We start from the raw sequence: 24,253 nt of genomic DNA on the forward strand, positions 1-24,253 counted from the left end.
TTTTCTGCATTTAGATAGCATAATATAGGCTTCTGTCTATATTTAGTCTGAAAGTAAAGTTAATAAAACAAGCCAGTTTGCTAATACTTAGCATATTAACTCCAGAAACTATATTAAAAAAATAAGTACAGGATATTTGGAAAAGAACAGACATGACTTCGGGAATTAAAAACCATATAAAAAAACCCAGCCAACTGAGCATCTATGCAATGCAAGGCATATTGCTTTTGAGGCAGTTGAGAAGGGCAGTATTTCATGATTCTGAGTAGTTTGTGATTTCCTTTGTTTTCCTAAAGTCTTGGAGAACATTCTGGCCGAGAACCATTTTCTAGTCCCTTCTTCTCTGCTCTTTCCACAATCACAGTCGAGACCCTGCCCCCCCGCCCGGAGAACCGTCTATGGCTTCAGTGTTACTTGACCTGAAGTCTTTTAATTGATCTCTTCATCCCTGGCAAGCTATGGATTCTTGATCCTGCGGCAGGTGAAAGCACTCGACACTCTTCCCTACATGAATCATTCCCTAAACTTTAGATCTTTATTGTCTGCTTTCCTATAACTTGGCCCGGATTTTCTTTTCTATCATGTTCCTATACGAATCCTATTTCTGTCAAAAATCTGCGTGGATTTCTCGTTTCCTATGCAGCCCTCACGTATGACCTGCTTCCTCTCTGCTCCCTGCAATTCTCCCCTCACCCTCTGCGCTCATCCCACCCTGGAGCTGCTCTCCTCACAAGCAAGCGAAAGGTGCCTTCAACAGATTCAGTTCTACTGAGCACACGCCTGCTGGGCATCTTCCACGTGGACGGCACCACGTCAGGTACTGGAGGCCACAGGAAGAGTCGAGCCTGGTGGACTCTGGAACCAGCCAGAGTCTAGGTGTCTGTACGTTACCTAGGGTGAGTTACCCTGCCATAAAACGATAAGAACCAACTGTCAGAGGGAAAATGAAGCGTGAAAAAACGCAATGAAGGTTTAAAAGAGAGGACGATTAATTGCCTTGGTTAGATGTGCTCCTTGGGACACCCCTGCCGCCACCCCAGGGCTGTGACACCCTGACCTCAGGCAGTGCACACAGCCTGCAGGCCACCGCCTGCTTTCCTGAGGCCCGTGAGCCAAGAAATGGTTTCCATGTGTTTAAAGGTTAGGAAAAAAATCAGAAGAAGAGTATTTTGTGACACATGGAAATTATATAAAGGTCAGATTTCAGAGCCTATAAATAAAGTCTTGGGGCATCACAACCGTGCCCCTGAACTAACACAGTGTCTGTGGCCACCTTCGCGCTGCAGCGACAGCTGGGCTGCTGGGACAGACTGCACGGCCCACAAACCCTGCAACAGTTATTATCTGGAGTGTACAGGAGAAGTGTGGTCCTTGGACCAGGGGTATCAGCACCATTTAGGAGCTTGTTAGAAATGCAGACTCTCTGGAGGTCTCGCAGAAAACTAAAAATAGAACTACCATATGATCCAGCAATCCCACTCCTGGACATACCCTGAGAAAACCGTAATTCAAAAAGACACATGCACCCCTATGTTCACTGCAGCACTGTTTACAATAGCCAGGACATGGAAGCAACCTAGAGGAATGGATAAAGAAGATGTGGCACATATATACAATGGAATATTACTCAGCCATAAAAAAGATTGAAATAATACCATGTGCAGTAACATGGAAGGACCTGGAGATGATCACAGTAAGTGAAGTAAGTCAGACAGAGAAAGACAAATATCCTATGATATCACTTATATGTGGAATATAAAATATGACACAAATGAACCTCTCTATGAAACAGAAACAGACTCACAGACATATAGAACAGACTGGTGGTTGCCAAGGGGGAGAGGGTAGCGGAGGGATGCATTGGGAGTTTGGGGTTAGCAGATATAAGCTTTTATATATAGAATGGATAAACAACAAGGTCCTACTGTATAGCACAGGGAACTATATTCAATATCTTATGATAAACCATAATGGAAAAGAATGCTTTAAAAAAAGAATATATATATATATATGTATAACTGAATCACTTTGCTGTACAGCAGAAATTAACACAACATTGTAAATCAACTGTACTTTAATTAAAAAATTAAAAATTTAAAAAATAAAAGAAATGCAGAATCTTGACCATCATCCCAAGCCCACTGAGTCGGTTCAGACCCCAGTGATTCACATGCATGTGAAGGGGAAAAAGTTCCGGTCTGTCACGCGTGGACGCCAGCCTGCATCATCACTTCGTGAGCAGAGAAACCGTATTGTATGTGTTCTGTATCTGCAAAAAATATGTTGTTTGTTTCTCTCTCCTCTACACTCAAAAAATTGTAGCCTTATTCACTTGACAATTGATGCTATGTCACTTCCTATCCTCTGTGGTGTTTCTTTATATCATTATTTGAGGCCTAATGCATTTAGGCCTTACTTCCTCATCCAGGAAATGGACTCTTTTTCATTGATTCATAGTGTACTGCACGTAGTTGGTGCTTTAAAAATACTTACTACCTGCCACTTGTTACTTTAGAATATGCTGCCCAAGAAAAAAACAAATGGTGAAGGCTCTGTGGCCTAATAGATTTGGAAGATGCTACCTATTATATACATGTATATGTATATATCGCTCCTTCATGTAATTAAGATTTTCTTATTAAAGGCCCTCAGAAGCCCTGCAGAAAACAAATTAGTTTAATATTGTTTAATCTAGCATTCATTCATCTTACTTGGCCATGCGACTCTTTCTCATTTTGCATCTCCTAACATCCCATGTGTCTGTTGCATGATGCTTTTCTGGCACGTTCATCCCATAGAGCCTGCAGTTTTTAAAAAATGAATTAAGACCAATTATAATCTGGGACTTCCCTGGTGGTCCAGTGGTTAGGACTCGGCGCTTTCACTGCCATGCCCCAGGTTCGACCCCTGGTCGGGGACCTAATATCCCCATGCAAGCCGCATGGTACAGACCAAAAAAAAAAGACCGATTATAATCTGAGCAATCATGATAAGTGTAAGCCTGAAGAACATGATCAGTAAGCACAGTAAAGTACTTGAACTACACTGAACACTGGCAAAAAGGTTCAGGTACAAATGCACTCTGGCCACAGCCTAACATACCTATCTGGTCTTGGGGACGGTGCCTCGTGACACCAACGTGGCACGTGGTGATGTAGGTGGTGCTTACAGACCCCAGGGAAGCCCTGGCTTTTGCTTTTTAAACACTCATGCTTTTTGTTCTCCAGCTCCATGGATGACATTTTGAAAGCATCTCAGGTTGTAGCATGCAGAAGAAATAGTGCAGACAAAAGACTAAATTTGTCCAAATCAGGCAGCAAGCCTAAGACTTAACGTGAGTCATTCTGTGGCTTCGACACCGTCAGGGAAAGTCAGAGGGTTACGGGCCCAGGACCTGCCACAGGACCAGTTCTACACTGTCGAGATGGGGGCTGTCAGGGTGTGGCCTGGGGGAGGGGAGAGGCTGCAGATATCGAGATGGGGGCCTCCCCGGGGCACCAGGCAGGGCCCATGGCTCCAGCCACTGTTCGGATAAACGTGTGTCTGGTTCACGGCTGGAGCCGCAGCGGCCCCACAGGGATGTTCGGCAGAGACTGTAGGAAAGTCGTCTACCTTCCCGGTCCAGGCTCTTCATCTGAGGACAGGAGACCTCGCTATAAAGCTTCATAATTCTGAGGTTCTTGGTGAAATGAAAAGGTTGTATATTTAGTGAGTGCATGAAAAATATTTCAAGAAATGATGTAGGAAATTATTTGATGAAAGGTGTAAGTCATGAACGGCTTTGCTTCTTTGAAGGGTCCGAGGATATCGCGGTGTTTCTGAGGCTATGCACCCACGTCGGGTCCCTGAACGTATGGGTGGATTCAGCACCTTGTCATGACCCCCACTGAGTCCTTCGCCTTCTACGGAATGAGCTCTGCCCCTGCCTTTCTCTCCCACGAGGACAGAGGCTGCGGCGGGGCCCGGCCTCATGGCCGTGCTCACGCAGCTCCCCAGGGCTGTGAGCTCCAGCCCCACATCTTGACACGGCACCTACTTGGCAGGTTTTTAACCGTCTGTGTTTCTGACGCTTTGACGTCCTGGCCTGGCTGACCCTGGAGACATGGCCCCTCCCAGGGCTGCCGGTTCCTGGAGACGGTAAATGACACCTTCCGGCTCCTTTCCAGTGAGACTCACCAACCCAGAGCCCATCCCCCCCCCGCAGGCCCTCCCACTCGGGCCACTGCCCACCTGCTCCAATGCCCAGAGCCAGGCGGTGACAACCAGGACAGCCCCGAGTCCAGAGCCAATGGCCCCATTCAGAGCAGCCCCGGGGCCTCCCCCTGCCCCACCCACCAACCCTTCCTGCAGGGACACAGTGAAGGCCCCCCTCCCCTTCCGCTCTGCCTCCTGACCCACCCTGGGGACCCCCTGTCCTCCCCCACCCCATGGCGCAGGGAGCTCCCTGCTCTGGGGCCTGTGAGTAATAAAAGCGTTTCAGAGGCATCTCCTCCTGATCTGTCAGCCTCACCACACCTGAATGATGACAACACCTGCTTTTTCATACACTGAACTCATCCGAGAAGAATAAGCTTACAAATGAAGACAGGCTGGAACAGATAAATCGTTTAAATAACACCTATGGTCGTTTCTGTCCTCAGGGGTGAGAGGATCCGGACTCAACTGCCTCAAAAGTAATATGCCTTGCATTCTGTAGATGCTCAGTTGGCTGGGGTTTTTTTTAATGTTTTTTTTTTAATTCCCAAAGTCGTATCTGGTCATTTCTGCCTGAAGATGTCCACAGAGGGAAGTTGATCTGCTCTCACCTACTCAAACTGAAGTGCATTTACAAGGCATAGCATGAAACTCAAAATCATCAACTCCGCGCATATATCAGAGGAGGAAACCAGTCTTCTCCACTCTTCTGTAGCCGATCAAAGACACATCGCCTTCTTATCTGACCTAAGAAATCCTGAAGGTTTGAAGTCTGGACACCACGAGGTAGCGGATGAGCTAAAGTCACTTTATTTCATTAAATTTCTTAACATTTCCATCAGCTTCCTGGCAAAGGACTCAAAACACTTAGTATTCTTTAAAGAAGAGGTAAGAGTCAGGGCTGTTGATTCAGTTTTGACCTGCAATTTATCCTCCATTAAATTCTTATTGCTAGCGCGGCTTAAGACAAGCTACAACGTAAACACGCAAAATCAACGCAGCCCAGGTGTGGGGAAGGCACGGCACGGGTGTGACACTCCGCCGCCCCCCATCCCGAGGCAGACGTCATTAACAGATCCGAATGTCTTCAGCTAGGGGAACCGAGTGCCTCGGAGTGGCAGGCTACACAGCGACCGAAGCACAAGTCTGTGATGGAACACACTGCCATCCTCACCTTGGCCTCCCAGAAGACACATCTCACTTCCCTCCAGATCCTGAAAGCTGCTTCTGTTTATTACAAGGTGAGAGTGGAAAGAGACCTTGGTTGAGATGCAGCCGTGTGGGAACACGTCCTGTGCTAAGACAGAGCCTACTCGGGTAGAATTCCGCTGAAGGGCACCTGGACATTTTTTCATCCCATGTCTAATACCTGGAAGCCATTTATTTAGTGGACAGGACACTGGACAGCACAGTAGAAAATCAAATCCAGATATCTATATACCCATTCTGTACCTCTAATAAATTTCAGCTTTCTGTCATACTTCTAATCTGTTACTATAAAATGGTAAAAACATATAATACAATCTCACAGTTAGGATGAGGAGGTGATACAATGTTTGGGAACACTGATAGTTCTTAAGGGCATATTTGATTCAAATGAAGGGAAGGAGAACGAATACTTATTAAATGCCTATTATACGCTATGTGCTTTGCAAATATGGCCTCTTTTTACCTTCCAACAACCTTGTGAAGTAGTTGTCATTGTACTGAAGATAGAGGCAGCTCCCATTTATCTACAGAACATGGACGATTAAATCCAGACAACCTGCACACTTCCTTTTCCTCAATACTTGTAGTTTCACCTTTCCTGGAGCTTTTTACTATGGATAGGAACAAGCTGTAACAAAGTTTCCTGGCTCTTCCTCTAATCTCTGTGGAGCCACTAAGCTGCTATGTAATTGCCACTCGACAGCAGCTGAGAAGCAAACCTTGCCCATCGGTGTGCCCGGTAAATCCCCAGTGAAAAGAATTAAGAGATGCTCGCGTCACAGCAAGCCAGTTGAGACCAGTTGTCAGATTCTGAGGCCACTAAATGGGGTATGAAAATAACCCTGCATTAGTTAGAAATAAAATGTAAACGGGTTAGGAGATGCAGTCTCATTCATTCACCCATTCACACATCAAGCAATCATTTATTCATCCATCAAGGGGCTTACTGCACTTAAATTCCAACCCAGGGACTGACCAGGGCACAGATGGCAGATAAATCGGGTTTTTCATCTCATGAGACTAGTAGTAGGGAAAACAGAGAAGAAATCCCAATTATAGACATCAGGTCATCTAATGAAATTAGGTTTTCCTACCACACGGAAGCAGGTACTGCTTCAAAAATCTTTAAAGATTGGTTACAGCCTCCAGCTTACAGATTCAGCTTGCTATGGATAGAATACTTAGGTTGAAATCAATTTATTAGAGACAGGATAATGTTGACAGACTTCGTGAGTCTTGAATTTTTCCTATTTATTCATAAAGGATTATAACACGTAGAAAAAAAAGGACTGTAGTATTTAAAGCTCTATAAGATGGCATATTTCTTTATATTATTCTGTGCTGGATTTTGAAATCAACAACGTTTTAATATACATATACATGTATATTGCTTTTTGTTGCCTGTCGTTTTTTCCTCAGGATTTTTTTCAAACATTCCAGCCTAAAAAATGAGACAGTGCCAGAAATTCAAGGTTCCTATTATGGCACCAGCAGGATGTGGTAGGATTGAAATTCAAGAAGGTGTTTTACACAGAAAAGTTTCCTATTTAATTGTTCACTTTCTACATTTCAAGGTGAGTTTAAATGTAATGGCTGACTTGGTCTGAGTCCGATGTTGGAGGAGAACGCCTGCATCTGACTGCAGTCCTGGGAACTCTTCCGTTGGGATGGAGAGGGGTCAGGAGAATAAGTAAAATCAGGGGCATCGCAGCTGCTTCTGAGCAAGCGGCTGTCTTTGGAGACCACCAGCGGTTTCCATTTTGGACAGTGTAAGACAATTTTAGAGTTTACAATGTGGCTTTCCTTGTTTCCTGCCCTTCTGACCCCTGGCACCTGGCAGCCAGGCTGAGAACTGCGTACTGGAGCTGGGATACACGTCTGGGCAAGCTCAGAACACTCTGGTTTTCCAAGACAGGGGAAGAGTGTTGGTTTTTATGACAATAAATTCAACTGCTAAATGAGAGGAACTAACAAATCCACTGGCAAAGTAGAGTTTATACTTCCCAGCATGGGAGATGGATAGTTTATGTTAAAAAAACCACATATAGCACCACTCGGCTTCCAAGCTGACTAGTAATATCTATTCTAGTACTATCACTTAAAAGGAAATACATATTTTAGGACTCACAGCTTCTTTTGGTGTCCTTATTTTTCTGTACCACAACGATGTGTCATGGAAATTTTCTGCACCCTGTATTTTAAACATGTGACTTTTAAAACGAACAAATCTGACTTAGAAAACTTACAAAGCTTCATCAGTGGACCATGGCTAATATTCTCCAACGTTGCTAAGGAAAATGGTAAAGCTCCGAAGTCAGTTAATTGAAACAAGGAGGCCTTACGAAATGAAAGCCTTTAAAAACAGTTGAGTTTTCATCCTCTCCTATAAGGCAGTTTCCTTACGCTCATGGGGAAACCGAGTTACATTCAAAGTTTTCTGCTTTGCTTCTCCACTGATTCGTACTTCTCAGAAGAAGTCATCTTCAGAGGGTGTCAGTGGTGATTGCACAAAGGCAAATCCAGCCCACAGCGGCCCCTTCTCCAAAGCGCAAGCAGCCACATGGCTTCATGCAAGCGTGTGCTTGGAGAAAAGGAAGAAACCGGCTTCTTTAATGCTAATATAACGGAAATAAAGGGTAGAGAAAACACCAGGGACAGGAGTGGTTCAACAATGGTTCCGTTTTCCAGGTGCCCTTTCTCCCAAAGGAAGGGCAGCTCTCTGCCCTGAGCTGGAAAATCACCAACATGAAACTGGCAACCTCTGCCCAACATGAACCCCGCTCATGCCTACGCTCACAGGCAGGCCGTCTGCCAGTATCCCACTTCACGCATCCTCAATTAAGCACCAATTAATTTTTATGGAGCAGTTTTTGTCTTGTCACCAAAGATTTCTTAATTCTTTACATGTGTTCCCATGAACCACAAGACACACCATGTTTATTCTGTCGAGTGGATTTATAGGCAGACCAAAGTGAAGTTATTCCTTGGCTAAATCTACTACGGCTATAATTTCATGACCGCTTACCTTGAGGGCCAACAGCTAAATCAGTGTGGACAACAGATGTACTTTAACCTTATGGTCCAAAAGAGACCAATAAATAGATTGATGTTTTGAAATTCAAAGCCCAGGAAATGATAAAATAGATTTTGAACTGAAACCAGACTCACGTCTAACAATTCAAATCTCTAATCATCACTTTATCTCCCAAGACAGGAAGATAAAAGACATGGGGTGGCAGCGGGGGATCAAGTAGCCCAGATGAAATGAAACTTCCAAACTAATTTGACCTTGTTTTGTTCTGACCGTGAGAGGTCGCCTCACGTCTGGACACTGTGAGCAGGCAAATATTTCATCACTGTCCCTAACACACAACTGTACAAACAGGCAGGTGGAATTTACACCAAGTCCATGTGCTGCCAGAAGCTGTTAAGAAAACCTCAGGCTGCTTCTAATCGGTTCCACACTGAGAAGGTAGTTAGCGGATTAGGGCTGGGAGTCCGCAGTCCGGTTCTGGTTCTGCCTGGTTCCATAGACCAGCCCAGCTGAACAAGACCCAGTCCTTCTCTCTTTGGGGCTGAGCTTCCTTGTTTGTGAGGCATGAACTAGACCCGCGTTTCCTCCAATGTGTCCCTAGAAAGTGGTTCTGCAGCCAGTGGGCAGATACCGTTGAAAAAGGCTTCTGCGGCCTATAGGTTTACGGAACACCAGGGAAACAAAGTTAAACATCTGTCTTTACTATAGAACTTTTTAGCACTGTGTGCCAATGTGCAGTGAATTTCCAAGACAGAAAGATGGCAGGCGTCACTCTCAATCCTACTGGACCACAGAACACGTGCCTCGAGGATGAGGTTGAAGAGTTAGCGTGATGCAGACACACACCAGGTAGAATCATCACTCAGATCCCGTCTAACCCTACGACAGTGACATCTGATACCTGCCTACCTTTTACGACTGCCTCTTCCAGTGCCCGTGATGGCATCAGTGAGATGTCTCTTTTTCCACCAGCCCCAGAATGGGTTGAGTCCTTCTCTGGGCAGCCACTCCCAGTTGGCTAGACTTGGCACCTGAATCGAGACATATTTGCCATGCTTGATTTAACAGGCTATGTTTAAACATCATTTTCTTAGGAGTCAATGTGAAATGCTGATTGCTAACCTCCCAACTATCCCTGACTATTAACTCTAAGAATTTTCTTTCCCCTTTTTTTCTGACAAGCTGCCATTTTGCCATGGCACATGAAGTTACTGGGTTCTCCCTGCCTTTGGAAAATGCTCAGGGTGACCATACAATATAATGTCCAAGTCAGGGCATTTCTGAGTGAAGTGACAGGAGCACACAGGGACCGTGGCCGGCAAAGCAGTGTAGACTTCACTGCCAGAGCAATGTGAAAGTGTGACTTTGGCTTTAGCGGCTATTTTGACTCTGTAAATGTGATTCATTCCCACGAGTGGACAGAAGCAAGTCTCACGGGACACGAGGGGAGAAAGGTCCCAACCCTCCTGTCGCTCATTCACAAATTCCCAGGTTAAAAAGTAGGTTCATCCTCACCGATCATCTATGCAAGCACAAAACTCAGTCAGCTTGACCTGACAAGTCGCTTCAAAGCTACCTGCATGATGAAAACGTGCTGGATGTTTCCAAACCTTCCAAGCCTGGGAGCCTGGGGGAGATGGCTTCACCAGACAGCAGAGGTGCAATTTCAGCTACTTTGTTGCTGCAGGTACAGCATGTAATCATTAGCTATTGTTGTAGCTCGGGCTGCACTCCAAAGGGGATAAAGTGGGAGGTGGTTTATTAGAAACACAGTCTTCTGTGCTTCTGGAACTCGTTCATTCCATACAATGACTGCCTCGGAATTAGGAAATCCCAAAGGGGCTAAAACGAAGGCAGGGACAGGGCAGTGGGCCCCCCTGCTTCCTCGACTCCACAGATGGTGGCAACACACACAGAACAGTTCTGTTCCGACTCCTGCAAAGCCCCAGAGTTCACTGTTTGCGTCTGACAAGCAACGACACTGAAGACGGCTTTCCCCTCGGCAGGCGAACATCCCTCCGCAAAGTCAAGGTCCAGGAGACCTCACCTCCCACTCTTCCCAGTGTGTGAGTTGGCCCCCGGTTTCCGGCCTTGATGGTGCTGAGGGGCAGAAGATGCAGGGGCACCCCCTTCTGGAAAAGCTGCACCTTTTAGGGTGGAAAGGGCTTCCTTCTCTGTCTCCCGTCTCATCCCCAGGGAGCTGCAGCCGCACGGGGAAAGAGAGGCAGCCCCGGGCAGGCGGCTCCTCGGCAGAGGCTGGGGGCTCAGGACCTCCCGTACCTTGAACCCCACTAGCCCAGCCTCCCGAGCCTCCGTGAGGCTGCCGTGGTCGCTGAGGAACCACAGACACATGGAAAGCAGAGCGAGTGTGTGTGAAGTTCATGTGCATGCCGGCCCGCTCACGGACGCTGTGGGGCTCCAAGGCAAGTTTTTCCCAGGGGACCCCCGGCAAAGCCACTCCATCCCAACGCTGTCCCTTGAGCCCACTCTGCGTGCCTTCCAGCCGCGCGTGCAGACGCCAGCTTTCTAAGGAGACTATTCGATCACAGAGGGGTCAGGGGTGGAAGGAAGCTCACTGCTGGCAGGGGGTCTGCTCCCGTCAGCAGCAACTAGACACGGGGTGCCTTCCGCACGTGCAGTACACACAGCCACACACACACAACCACACACACACACACACAACCACACACATACACACAACCACACACACACACACAACCACACACACATACAGCCACAACCACACACAACCACACACACACACACACAACCACAACCACACACACACAACCATACACACAATCACACACACGGCCACAACCACACACACACAACCACACACACACATACAGCCACAACCACACACAACCACACACAACCATACACACAAACACACACAACCACACACACACACAACCACACACACACAACACAAACACACACACAACCATACACATACACCACACACACAACCACATACAGCCACAACCACACACACACACACACAACCACATACAGCCACAACCACACACACACAAACACACACAACCACACACACAGCCACAACCACACACACAACCACACACGGCCACAACCCCCCCCACACACACACCCCTGGATTCAAGATCTGACTCACGCCTGGAATCAAGTTCCAGGAAGAGCCTCACACACCCTGGAGATGCTGTTTGCAGTTACCTTTCTGACTCCAGCCACACAGGTGCTCCGCAGCAGCAGCTGTCCCCTTCCTCCCAACAACCCAGACCGAATACAGACTTTTGCATGTGCAGAAAAGTGAGCCTTTTCCGGGACAGCCACCGGCCCTGCTCCGAGCCTGGACGACCTGCACCAGGGCGGGAGGGGCCGCGGGCGTGAGCGCGCGGGCCGACCGCACCTCGTTTTATTTGGCTGTTTGAACAACGAACAAAGTGGCAGGTTCCACTGCAGTGGGCTTTTCAGAGCAAATTACCCACAGCCGGTATTTCATCCCAACAGGCTACATTTCTAAAAAGTGTTAAAATTAATGTTACAATCGGATGCAGACTTAAACCCTTTTCTTTGAAAAACGTATAGACTTCCATGATGAGAAAGCTCTCCTTTCTGACCCCCACCTGCATTCCATTGTTTAGAGCTTACATTCTGCACGCCCCGAAGCTACTGTGGTCACACAACACACAGCTTGCGAACTTCAGAGGTACTTGAAGACTTGGCATAAGACAAAACAAGACAAAAAACTCTGAAACCCTCGTGCGGCGGGGCAAGGGGCAAGCCTTTAGCATGCGGCATTTACTAGTTACAGAAAACGGTAACAGTTACTCTGCTTGCATAGCAAATAAAAATATGTGCTTTTTGCATTTTAAAAATGTCACTACTGATAAGGCCTCCGTGTGTGCTGTGCAGGAAAAGAACAATATACTCGAAATTTGTCTTGTGGAGGATTCTGATTCCCAGAGCCCAATATGTGTCTGGGGACGTCCAGAGCATATGACCTCCGCCTCGGCCACCCCTCTTTGGGGCTCCTAAGAATCGCTCGGGACGAGGAAGAGTGACCAGTAGCTCACTCTGTCCTTTCAAGTCTGTGTACCTTGTGAGAAAGCCTTTCCTCATTACCTATCATTCTGGCAATTCATCGGCGTTGGGGAGATAAGAGTTTACTCTGCTCTGCACAAAGGTGCAGAGTCCGAGCTACGCGTGAACGCTGTTTCACACTCATGCCTTTTCTCAATTCCTTTGCTAAGAATTATCAGTCTCCCTCTGATCTTAATGTTGCGTTGGTCCAGTTTTTCCAGGTTATATGAATCTAGGCTTAAAAACACTTGCCCGTGTACTAGGTCAGATCAATTTTGAAGGATCTAAAAAAGTTTCCTGAGGTTTCTTATGGCTAAAATGATTCCCTACACCCAGAGCTGAAACAGATAGAAATGAGCTACTGAGTTCCTTGTCACGAGATCTACTGAAGGTGGAGGAACAGGTGGCAGGGGTCTTGTAGAGAGAATCCAAGAACTGGATAGATAATTGGTTGGGAGACTAGGACGCCTCGGGCTCTAGCCTCTTAGCAAATGACAGCAGCTGATGAATTAAAGTGGGACAAAAGATCTAAGCCTGCTGTGCTGAATACTGAACTAATAAGAACCTGCTGTAGAAAAAAATAAATAAAATTAAAAAAAAAAAGAAAGGCACAATCCTCTTAACTATGATGCATTGATGAGATTAGCCTAATTTAATCAAGGTAACGAACTTTCTGGGGGCTTTTTTTTTTTTTTGCAAGGGCTTTCTCTAGTTGTGGCAAGCGGGGGCCACTCTTCATCACGGTGCGCGGGCCTCTCACCATCGCGGCCTCTCTTGTTGCGGAGCACAGGCTCCAGACGCGCAGGCTCAGTAGTTGTGGCTCACGGGCCTAGTTGCTCTGCGGCACGCGGGATCTTCCCAGACCAGGGCTCGAATCCGTGTCCCCTGCATTGGCAGGCAGATTCTCAACCACTGCGCCACCAGGGAAGCCCGGGGCTTTTTAATTAGGATGGTTTATTAGGGATGCATTAACTGTTAAATGGAACTTATACTCAGCACACAGAATGCTACAACGTTTCCTCATTTCTAAACAGTTTGTATCACACAATATCTTTTAACAAACGATTTCACACTTTGTACAAAAACCTGGGTCAATTAGAGTATTTCCTCTAAAAGAAAGGCTTTTGAAATTTAGTCATATTCCTTATTCATTTGCTGTGTACCAAAGTTTCCATTTTCTTTTGCTGAGGTCTATGTTTTAGCCTTGTTTCACAGACTTTAAACATGTTTGTTAGGAAATCACATGCTCAAATTCAAATCCAACAAGGTGCCATTTAATTTTTCAAAAGTGCATTTGAGAGCTCTGAAGAGACATACAAATGTTTGTCATTTAACTAAAGAATAATTTTCATCATGAAATTTATTTTGCAAATGTACTTGGACGGTTTTCTGAATGTCCTACACTTCCCCCCACCCCCATTTTTTATGTCATTCTTATTTTTCCAACACTCTTCTTGGAGAAGAATCACACCACCCAAAAGGAAAGAAAAATCCCGACTTCTGCTTGGGATTCGACCACCAGCAGAGGTGTCTGTATTCTCTGCAGAAGTGTGTGAGTGTGTGTGTGTGTGTGTGTGTGTGCGTGCGCGTGTGTGTGTTCACAAGCTCCGTGCCCCCCTCAGCATTGCAACCCCCCAGCCTTCCAGCTTCTGTGCAGAGGTTCCCACCTGCCTCTGCCCTGTCATGTGTTGTCCATTCTCAGTGCTGAGGGAAAACAACAAACATAAAGGAAAACCAGCCCTTTAGGGCATTGCGCAGAATCACTCATCTTTAAATTTTCACTTTTGTTCAAAAGTAACTCTCCTGAATACAATGCAAAATGTGTATTTGTGCTCAACATGCGTAATAGGCAGACACTCATCATCACGACCTCTCACTTTTTGAACTGACGCCCTTGCCACTGAGGAGTAGAAATTCCTCCCTCTGCCCGCCCTCTTCTTCCTGTAAAGCATCATTATGATTTCCAAGTGACTAAGAACTAAAGTATTTAATAGCTCTCAAATTCTGGTAGGATTAGAAAGAGGTTTTTGGCCAGTGACTAAAGAGTTAAACTTAGACATTTAAAGAAAATGTTAAATCTGTTGCCAGGTCGATCGCTGCAAAGTTAAAAGAATGAGTTTGCCCAACACTCTGGAGCCTAATAACGTAATTGTGACTAATATGCTGAGGAGATGGACCGTTTCTCACACAGCTTTGCACGTGATTTATTGAGCCCTGCACAGTAATTCTTCAGCGGTTCATAAGACCAGAATTCACAGATTTATTCCTAACTTCAGGAAAAACTGACCTCACTCTTGAACTCTATGCCTTCTTGCATCAATCTCTGAATCGTAATTAGCTAGGTTAAATCATGATCCCGAGAAGGCCTCCCCCGCACTTCCTGGGGGACAGAATCTGGTTTTCCAAAGTTGGGACTGTATCACTTCATCTTTGGAAAGCCGTTTGTAAGTACATTTATATATTTAGCAAATAACATCATCAGAATGCACACACTTCACGTGAAGGAGGACAGAAAGGGATAGTCAGGAAGTGTTGTTATATGATGCGTGTAGGGTATGCAGGATTCTTGGGGGCAGGAGTTTCCCACTTGGGAGCTGTTTGAGCATCTAAAAGGAAATGATAAAAATATAAGCTAACACTCTTATGCATTGAAAATGATTGTAACTAATATGGGACTAGGAATTGGTGTAACCTTTTAAGAAGAGAATTTGGCAACACTAGCATTTAGATACCCAGGCATCTGACCCAGTGGTTTCATTTCTGGGAAGTTAGGTTCACACGAGGGCACAGGACACATGAAACGTATATGTACACAGATGTGTGTTTTAGCATTTTTTAAGTGTTAGGAAAACACTCATATTGCCTCAAATGTCCTTGAGAGAGGAAATGGCCGTTCGATTTTGGCATCCCACACAATGCAGACTTTAAAAATCCTGTTAGATGAAGCTGTCAAAAGTGCCTCATCCAGCCGTGGAGCAGCTAAGCCCGTGCGCCACAACTACTGAGCCCACGTGCCACAACTACTGAAGCCTGAGTGCCTAGAGCCCATGCTCTGCAACAAGAGAAGCTGCCGCAATGAGAAGCCCGCGCACCGCAACGAAGAGTAGCCCCCGCTCCCCACAACTAGAGAAAGCCTGCGTGCAGCAACAAAGACCCAACGCAGCCATAAATAAATAAATTTATTTTTTTTTTAAAAAGTGCATCGTCCAGTAAAACCATAAGAGTAGAGAAGGGGACTAGACTTCTGGGGGGGTCAGACAAGAAACTTGTAGCTTTTCGGTTATACTGAGCGGAGGGACTGAGGCTGAGCAAAGACAGAGGACTTTTCACTTTTCATTGGGGAGCTTCCTGTATGATTTTTTTTTTAACCATAAGCAAATATTCCTTATACACATTAAGCTTATTAAAAATGTACAAAAAGGAACCTAAAGAAAAAAAAACATGGCACTATTAGAATATCCAATCTATACAGCATTTTAAAAACTGAAAAGGAAATCTATACTTTTTAGGACAATGATGTCCTGTTAAAGGACTTGCATTATCATTTTGTCAACTTCTTGTGGTCTTCGACCCGTATTCTATTTGTCCCTACCTCGTAAGGTTGTTAGAAGGCTTAAACAAGGTAATGCATGTCTAACCTTTGGTATGAGGCTGGATGCACTGTACTCGAAAAAGACTAGCCAGCTGATACAACTTCTGACAAAAGCTAAGGGAACCATCCATTGTCAGGGCACAGGAGGCAAATTAAGAAAAGTCTCTGACTCTGGGTGAACACAACTGAATGCATGTCCTCTACGTCAGCTACCTACACTCGGCTTATATCCTAATGTGCTTGAAATATTTGCCTTTATTCTTTACCTGTCTGTGAAGCTTCCCACTGCTAGGAGGGCCACTGCGTGCTTTCTAAAAACATGGTCCCAGTAAGAATTAAAGAGACTTGATTAAAGAAAACAAATGTTAGCATATTGTCCTATACACTTAAGTAGACGGTCCTGAGACTGGATCTCGTGATGCAAAGAGACGCTAAAAAAATTCACACCAGCCAGGGGATTCTCTCATCTTGCTTCCGAGAGTGGGTGAAAATACCAAGTGCCTCAGAAATGAGCATCTGTGGAATGTGGCACGTTAGGGTTGAATTCTGTTGTGTTTCCTTAACGACCAAGCAATAGTTTACAGGAAAATTCTTGGCTCTGCTGAGTCAATGTCCCAAGAACAGGATGCCTTTTAACCATGGAGTGATGCCTGCAGAGGTCACAGGGACCTGGGTTGGATCGTGAAGATCTAGCTGGGAGGACGCAACAGCTCACCCCGGAACAAACACAGGCCCGGCTGTGAGGTGCCGAGGCCCTGCTCACACACAGCTTTCCTCCAGCGGGTAGCGTGTGGGCGAGGAGCTGCAAGCACACAGCTAAATAAAGTTTCCACACAGGGCCACGCGATTGTAGGTACGTTAGGAAGGTAGCTGTGGACTAGTGAAGTTGCTTCCAGCTACAACAGTGCAAATGGCGCTTTTCATCAAGTTTGCGTAGGAAGAGAGGTATCAGCACCTAGAAGGAGCATTTGGGAGGGGACCTTGAAAGCAGATGCTTCATGCAAAAGTATTCACGCCAAGAGATTCTCTATTGATTCTTTTTTTTTTGGCAGCGCTGTACAGCTTATGGGATCCTAGTTTCCCGACCAGGGATGGAACCCGGGCCACCACAGTGACGGGTGGTGTCCTAACCACTGGATCGCCAGGGAATTCCCCAAGACATTTTCTAACAATTCCCCTCCTTGGATGTATTAGGACTAACTGGCAAATCTCTCACTTTCTAGGCAAACAGAATTTACACCTTGTTTCCTGAGAGCATCCTCTTCTATTAATTTATACCCATCAGGACCAAGAAGCTTTCACTTATGACTTAACAGAGAATTTGAGTCTATCTCTACAGTGCAAGGGCCCATGTTCTCCCTCTCTTCTGCCATAGGGTTCTGATTTTTCTCTCTCAAGCTGTAAAATAGCTGTTTCTAATGAATACGGACAGATTTCAAAACTGAAGCTGCTGTTACTGAATTAGGAGCATTTCTCCAGCAGCCCCTGCAAACCGCTCAGTGTTCTCCTTTGTCTGGAAGGTCGGAGGCTCTGGTGGGTGAGAGAAGAAAAGTAGCTTATGGGACTGCCCAGTGAGAACTGATTCTGGAACTCTCTGGAGCATATTAGCTCTTTATAGGAAGCAGACAAACCAGAAAAAAGGAGGCAGTTCATGTCACATCAACTTTGGAAGCTGCTGCAACCCCAGAGAGCAGTCTGAGTGGATTGAAACGGGGACGGGAAAAAGCAAAATGGAGCAGCCTTGTTCTAAGTGTAGAGTTTGGATAAATAAGGAAAATGTGCAATTCAGTTCGTGGGAGGGAGTTGTTTCCCCAAGGGGTGCACTGAACAGACTGGTTATGTCCTGCAGGCCTGCGGGGCTTTTTTGCAAGTACTTTTGGGTGCAGATATGCCACCCCCCAACCTGTTCAAGAGCCCCTCTCCCATAAGGCTTCTTATTGTTGTTGGAATCTACTGTTTTGATTTGTCTTCCTAGCAGCCCTAAACACATCTTTTTCTGTAAAATTTTAATAATTAATCCTGCATTCTGAAGAAAAACAAATGAATAAATATATTCCACTGGAAAAAGTGATCCAGGGAATCTCGTCTGCATTGTAGTCAACACAGTCAGCCAAACCTTTCTGAAGAACTTAACTAAGTATCCAAGGAAATATTTTAATTCTAAGCTTTACCCTTTTCCAGGACCTCTTACGGCTTTAAAAGGCTACTGCAAAAAAATGGGCAGAAGACCTAAATAGACATTTCTCCAAAGAAGGCATACAGATGGCCAAGACACACATGAAAAGCTGCTCAACATTGCTAATTATTAGAGAAATGCAAATCAAAACTACAATGAGGTATCACCTCACACCAGTCAGAAAGGCCATCATCAAAAAGTCTACAAACAATAAATGCTGGAGAGGGTGTGGAGAGAAGGGAACCCTCTTGCTCTGTTGGTGGGAATGTAAATTGATACAGTCACTATGGAGAACAGTCTGGAGGTTCCTTAAAAAACTAAAAATAGAATTACCATATGACTCAGCAATCCCACTCCTGGGCATATACCCAGAGAAAACCATAATTCAGAAAGACACATGCACCCCAATGTTCACTGCAGCACTAGCTACAATAGCCAAGACATGGAAGCAACCTAAATGTCTACTGACAGAGGAATGGATAAAGAAAATGTGGTGTATATATATATATACAATGGAATACTCCTCAGCCATAAAAAAGAATGAAATAATACCATCTGCAGCAACATGGATGGACCTGGAGATGATCGTACTCAGTGAAGTAAGTCAGAGAGACAAAGACAAATATCATATGAAATCACTCATATATGGAATCTAATTAAAAATGATACAAACAAACTTATTTACAAAACAGACTCACAGACTTAGAGAACAAACTTACGGTTACAAGGGGGAAAGGGTGGGGGGGAGGGATAGATGGGGAGTTTGGGAATGACATGCACACACTACTATGTTTACAATAGATAACCAACAAGGACCTACTATACAGCACAGGGACCTATATTCAGTACTCTGTAATAACTTAAATGGGAAAAGAATTTGAAAAAGAATAGATACATGTATACGTATAACCAAATCACTTTGCTGTACACCTGAAACAAATACAATATTGTTAATCAGCTATACTCCAATATAAAAAAAACTTTTTAAACGTCAAAACAAAAAACAAACAAAAAATCTGCTGCTCAATTAACCTGTAAGATATAATTCCAGCTAAAAGGAATTTTCTCCCAGAAGGTCTGAGAAACTGTTTTGATTATGTAATCATCTTGCAAATATTCCTGGTAAGAAGATTAGAGAATTATTTCTCTCACCTCTATGTACTTTCTATATTTCAAAACATTTTTGGGCTTTAAGAATATCTCGAGAGCACACATTTCCTAAAGGGTTAGGAAGAATAATTTTTAGAATGAATGATGTTTTTCAATCACTGTTGAATTTGCACAGCAAATTCATTTATTTTGTAGTATTTTCAGCAATCGGAAAAAATCACTTTGCTATACGCCTGAAACTAATACAACACTGTTAATCAACTGTACTTCAGTATAAAACAAAAATTTTTTAAAAGGCTACTGTAGGGCTTCCCTGGTGGCGCAATGGTTAAGAATCCACCTGCCAATGCAGGGGACATGGGTTCAATCCCTGGTCCGGGAAGATCCCACATGCCGCGGAGCAACTAAGTCCGCGAGCCACAACTACTGAGCCCACGTGCCACAACTACTGAGCCTGTGTGCCTAGAGCCCGTGCTCCACAATGAGAGAAGCCACCGCAATGAGAAGCCCATGCACTGCAACAAAGAGTAGCCCCTGCTTGCCGCAACTAGAGAAAGCCCGCACACAGCAACGAAGACCCAACCGCAGCCAAAAATAAATAAATAAATTTATTTAAAAAAGAAAAAAAAGGCTACTGCAATGTTCATTTCCTTTTATATCTGATGATCAGCGGAGCACCTCTGAGCTGGCTGAAGAAAGGAGGGTCCTCAAGAAAGAAGTGACACCACACATTCTTGAGTGGTGGGCTTTCCAGTTTTTTCTTTCCCACACTATTTTTGCTATGTAAATTGAGAAGCAGACTATGTTTTCATAATATTTTATGCGTAAGTATTCTTTTATGTGCTCTTAACCTAAATACCTTCAATTTTTTTTTTTTAGTAGTTTTGAGGAATGAGACCCTATCACATTTATACCATTATGTGCAGAAGTTATCTGTATTTTTACAATAAATTGTACTGTTACCAGAAAAGTATAAATACACGTTACATGTCACGGAGTGCTATATTCTCGAATGATGAGACTCACGCACACATTATCCTCACCTCCTGAGACTTTGTAATGTAAGCCTCATCGCTAAGACACTATTGATTTTGTGGCTGTTTCTAGAATCACTGCTTGGAACTCTGGACATTAATCTTATGCCACTGATATCAAGGGGAAAGCAGAGTCCTTCAGCGCCATGGTGGCAGAGGGCCAGGTCTGGATTCATCCTTGGAAGGCCATGTCCACCATTTCACAAGGGATGCCTGGACCCCCCTCTAAGTAGATCTCGTCATGGGGTCAGGACGGTTCCGGAGAGAGGAATGTTCCGGGGGTGGGTGGTAAAGGTCTGTGTAGGGGCCGATGGGCCGCTGTCTCTCTCACGCTCATCGAGGCCCGGGCACCACACCTGCTGAGTCCTGCGTGGAGGTGGACAGCGGTGGTCCCCCTGGCACCAAAGGGCTCACGGTCAGGGCTCTGACTCAGGCCCACCCCCCAGCTCTCTGCAGGGAGCCCCGGGCTACGCAGGCCTGGCGTCTGGCCTGGGACCCCGGCCTCCCCATCCTCTGTCGTCTATGTGCACGAGCCAGGAAGAGGGCATGGATGGCCTGGGTCTGCTGAGGTGAAGCCACACGCCCCGTCCCTGGAGCGCAGCCCAGACACCCCCGTCCCCTGGTGATGGACTTGCCTGTCCCGTGTCCTCTTAGGACAGCAAGTAACACCCGGTGCTCGATGTCCTTGTGGGGTCACCTCCTAGTTAATAATTCCTTGTCTTTGCTTAGCGCCTTTTTCCTCCCCCAGGAACTGACTGTCAGGGTTTCCCATGTGTTTCCCTGCCTGGGCGGGGCGGGGGACGGCGCTAACAGGCCCGTGGTCAGCCCTCCCCGCCCGGGGAGCTGCCCCGTCCACACCGAGAGAATCTGCTTCTCCTCTGCATAGCTCACCACGACCTGTTCTTTTACAAGGCTTCCAAGAGGCCACAAAGATAACAGATGATGATGATTAGTGATAATAATGGCCCCTCGCACTTCATGAGCGCTCACCCTGCCAGGCATTCTCTAAGTGTTTATCCCACGTAACTAACGAGGCTCTCCCAAACACCAGGAGAGAAGGACAACCGTCAGGCCCATTTTAAAGAAGAGGAAACTGAGGCCCAGGGGTTTGGTAACGCGCCCCCGTCACACAGGGAGTGGCTGAGCGGGGATTTCACCCCCATCGGTTTGCTGAAAGGGGTCAAACACTTGACCACTGGTCCACACTGGCCCTCCCCCGTGAGCCACGCTGTGGATGGTACAGCTCAGGACACAGACTCCATATTGTGTCTGTACGTTAAGCTCAACTTACTGATGCAGAGAACAGGGCGGGGGCTGAGAGGAGGGACGCAGGGGACAGCGAAAGGGCAGGGCTGGCCGTGAGTCCGGGGCTGTGCTGTCCCCTCGCTCCCTCTCTGCAGGGACAGCCAGAGGCGGGTGTGACTGCTCCCACTTCACGGCACAGGGCACCTCGGGGCCCCGAGGCTCGGGAATCTGAGTAGTGATGTTTGGTGGGACAGTCCCCAGGAGAGCGGAAATCTGTCCACTTCGAGTGCATATGCTACTTTCCTGAATCTGCGGGTGACCCTCCTCATCGAGTGGAAGGAAATACTACCTCTGAGACAAAGGTGAGCTCTGGAGGAGACGAAGGGTGACCATAAGCGAGGGCGTCCAGCACCAGAGTCACATCAGGCCTCGCACTGCTGCGTCCCGTCCTGCACCAGCAATGGCTTTTCTCTAGCCCTTCTCATGTACCATGGCCAAACAGAGGACAAGTCACCCCCATGGCCACAGAGGCCGTGCTGGGTGATGGGAGCGGACAGGAGGCGACGCACCAGGAAAGCAGGGACCCCAGAGCCTACTTGATTTGTTCGTGGAGAGGATTCGAGGACGCCCCTGTCTAAACACCAGCACAGACTCAGCGCTCCACCAAGGCTTAAAGGACACCGACATCCAAAGAGCTCCTGGCCGCCACCTGAAGCAAATGGCAGTCATCACGTAACCACTGCCCTCTCTGGAGGCTCCAAGTGCTTTTGAAAGCAGTATGGCCTCAGACAGCGGGTTCTGTGTCAGGCGAGAAACCCGGCTCTGTCCTTCCCTCCAGGAACTCAGGCAAGTTCTGAGCTTCGGTCCCTCATCTGCAAAATGGGGATAACAACAGTACCTCTGTCACGGGAGTATTAGACTGAGGGGGAAAACGCACGTACAGAGGCTGCCAATCAGACCTTAGTGAAGGCTGCTGTCACGAAGGTGAAGATCTTCAGGAGAAACTCCAATGGAAACTCTGCTTCCCCTCCCGGTCTCCATGAGATCACCCCATCTGCACACGGGCCTTCCCCTGAGCTGCCACTCTGCTCCCTCCAACTCCTAACCAGTCTGCTTTCTTAAACGTGCTCATTCGTGGAGGGAAACTTTGCTTTTACAGCAGATAGAGTTTCAAAGTGCCCTGGCAGGGCGCGCCGGGTGCCTTGATGCCTGGCTCAGGAGATCCCCTCGTTGTAATAATAACCAGCACGTGTGCACCGGAAACCGGACCCGGCCTGCTGTGCACACGCCTTAGGATACACAGAGCAACAGCTTGAACAGGAATGCTCTGGCCAGTGTGCCACGATCACCGCTAACACCACAAACGCCAGTTTCTGGGTTGCAAGTTCCTGGTAGCTTATCAAAACCAAAAGAAAGAAAGAAAAAAAAAAACCCAAATTGTTTCCTGTGCATTATCCTCAAGTCAGACAATCTGGGTAGGAACTCTACCCAAAAGCAATACTTTCCCTGTGGTTAGCAAACCAGACTGCGTTTCCTTTTTAGTTTAATTTGACCTAATTAAGGATAGGGCGGCGAACTCTGCCATAATGCTCTGAGATCCTTTAACAAGTAATCTTCTGTAGCTAGCCAAGTCATAACATAAAAGGGAACTGCTTATTTCAGCAAAACTTCAGCTTTCACATACAGATAATATTCCAAGGCTCTAAGGCAGGGCTCCACCAAGTTCCAAACACCCCTCTCCCTGCAGCCCCCAAATACTTTGCTGTCTCCTCAACGAGCTCTCACATCTGCTCACGATAAGGCAACATACACACCTGACAATCACTCAGGAGGCTTATGTTTGGAAATTTCCCTTCTGGGTGTCACAAGATAGCCGGGACCAAAGTGCGGGGTATGGGGGGAGGGGGAATGGTGTCTTCGCATTGCATCCTTGATTGTCAAAGCATCTTATTATTTCCTGTGTCACTATCACAATCTGGATGTTTCTTAAGAAGTGCCAGAAGAGTTAGCCTGTTGTGCAGGAACAGGAGTACGAAAGGGACAGCGTGTGGAACGCGCTGCCCCCCAAGCCTGGGAGGCCACTCGGTGCCACAGAAACGGTCAACCAAGCTATGAATCTGCTTTGACCCCAGAAACTCTTTTCTTCAGGGCTGCACTTCCTCAGTTAAACAAGCATAAAGGGGCTTCCCTGGTGGCGCAGTGGTTAAGAATCTGCCTGCCAATGCGGGGGACACAGGTTCGAGCCCTGGTCCGGGAAGATCCCACATGCCGTGGAGCAACTAAGCCCGTGCGCCACAACTACTGAGCCTGCGCTCTAGAGCCCGCAAGCCACAACTACTGAGCCTGCGAGCCACAAGTGCTGAGCCTGTGCTCTAGAGCCCGTGCTCCGCAACAAGAGAAGCCGCCGCCGTGAGAAGCCCGTGCACCGCAACGAAGAGTAGCCCCCGCTCGCCACAACTAGAGAAAGCCCACGTGCAGCGACGAAGACTCAACGCAGTCAAAAATAAAATAAATAAATTTATTTAAAAAAACCACGCATACAAGAATTTAGGCAGGAACCTCGCAGATTTGGTGAACCCGTAAGCCTTCAGTGA

At 46.5% G+C, this 24,253-nt stretch overlaps 1 protein-coding gene across 1 annotated transcript in view; it reads right to left on the reverse strand.

Annotated features, from left to right (window-relative positions):
* The window catches only part of PALLD (palladin, cytoskeletal associated protein), a 375,092-nt gene that overhangs the window by 231,129 nt on the left and 119,710 nt on the right, over positions 1-24,253 (reverse strand). The window lies entirely within an intron of this gene.

The sequence above is a fragment of the Eubalaena glacialis genome, chromosome 9 (assembly GCF_028564815.1).
Source record: "Eubalaena glacialis isolate mEubGla1 chromosome 9, mEubGla1.1.hap2.+ XY, whole genome shotgun sequence".
Lineage (NCBI taxonomy): Eukaryota > Metazoa > Chordata > Mammalia > Artiodactyla > Balaenidae > Eubalaena > Eubalaena glacialis.